Raw genomic sequence first — 2,111 nt, 5'->3', positions numbered from 1 at the left:
AAAAACGGGTATAATTTAAATAAAACAGTGGAGCAAAAAAACTTTCAATAGTAAAAATCCAAATATTTTTACTACACCTTCAGGGGCCTTTATGAACGATGAAAAAAGTTAAAGTTAAGTTAAATTAAATGCAAAATATAAATAAAAAGATAAAATAAAAACAAATAAAGACAAACAAACAAAACTAACATCTTAGTGACCTCCTAAATTACTGCTATCACTGTAAATAGTCAGAGTATGCACACAGAAATGATAAAGGATTGTCTCGGTTACACCAGATTGTCTCTCGTATAACTTCGGTTTGGCAAAGAGATCTAGCAAACATAAAATACTATATTTATTTGAAAGAATTTACTTAAATACCAGTTATTAAATTATGTAATTATTTATATTAATTAAATTATTTGTAATTAAATTATTAAATTATGTAATGCCATATATATCCTTAGATTGTCTATATAGTTCAAAGAATCTTAATCTTGTAATTTTAATCACAGGTAATAACCTGGGCCTCACGTCAATTCTTTCAAACAAATAAAGTATTTATTTTTGCTAGATCTCATTGCCAAGCTGAAAATATAAGAGAGACAATCTGTTGTTATTTCAGTGTGCTTGTTTGGACTATATATAGTCATTGCAATATTTGGGAGTTATTTAGATCTGAGTTGTTTGTCGTGTTTTTTTTTGTGTGTTTTTTCTTTGTATGTTGCGGTTAGTTTAATTTAACTTTTTTTTTCCCGTTGATAAATTTTTCCTGGATGAGGAGTCGAAATATTCAGGTTTTCATTATCTAAGTTTGGTGTTTTGTTGTTTTTTTTTTTTTTTTTTTTTTTTTTTTTTTTTTTTTTTTTTGTTCCATTGTTTTATTTAAACCAAATTTTCTCTCTTAAATGCTGTGTATGAATACACTCTCAGCGAATTTTGTGATTCTTCCAGCTTAACATACCAAATCTGGATCCTTGGCCCTAGAAAGGTTCCACAGTAATTTTGCCTTATTAGTCCTGTAATTAGTCCTGTACAGTAATTATTTGTACAGTAATTAGTCCTGTATCTGAAACTGCTACTACTAACAATTCACCACAGCCTCAAGCCGCCTGAGGTCAACACGCCTACGCACGCTCTTCCTCCATCCTAATTTATTGGCAATCTATCTTCCTTCATCCGCAGAACGTGCCCTAGTCATCTCAACCTTTTTTTCATCATATCCCTGGAAAGCGGGACTGAACCAAATTTTTTGTTCAGCCTACAGTTTGAAATACGGTCAGTCAGACGGGTACCCAGAACAATCCGCAGGCAATTCTCTAGAAAACGTCTAGTAAATCTTCATTTGCTTTTCAGAGCGCCCATTCTTTACAACCATATTTGACCACTGTCATCAATGTACCTTCCAGTATTCTAATCTTGGTTTGCAGACCTATCTTCCTATTCTTCTGAACTTTTTTCAGCTGTGAAATAAACACCCTGAGTCTTGGCTGTTCTACTTTTAACATCTTCACAGCTCCGACCGTCTTTACTAATAATTACACAAAAAAAAAACAGTTTTTTTTACTGAAAGTAAGGAGCGACATTAAAATGAACATAAATTAGTCCGTATATGTAAGGGGCTTTTCCTTTTCAACGCCCCACTCTTTACGCCAAAGTTTGAGTCTTTCTCTTAACTCTACTTTTTTAAAACAGTAAAAAACTCTAGCGTAAAGAGCGGGGCGTTGAGGAGGAAAAGCCCCTTATATATGCGGACTGATTTCTGTTCGTTTTAAGTTTTAATGTCGCTCCTAACTTTCAGTAAAATGAACTTGTTTTTTATTTAATTTCTGAACGTTTTTGAATTAATGCATGTTTTGATTTTGGCTCTCCATAGATAAATAATTAAACAAAATTTGCATATTTAATTTGTTGGCTAAATAGCTTTCTCATATATTTAATTGGAGGATTTTGATAAAAAAGGAGTGGGGGAGAAGGCCTAGTTGCCCTCCAATCTTTTTCATTACTTAAAAAATCAACTATAACTTTTAATTTGTACGAACATTTTCATTAGTAAAAAATATATGTAACTTACGAATTAAATTACGTAACGAACTTCTATATTCGTATATTCTTATTACGTATATGAG

Source organism: Artemia franciscana, chromosome 7, assembly GCF_032884065.1.
Source record: "Artemia franciscana chromosome 7, ASM3288406v1, whole genome shotgun sequence".
Lineage (NCBI taxonomy): Eukaryota > Metazoa > Arthropoda > Branchiopoda > Anostraca > Artemiidae > Artemia > Artemia franciscana.
Note: the sequence above shows the minus strand (reverse complement) of the source record.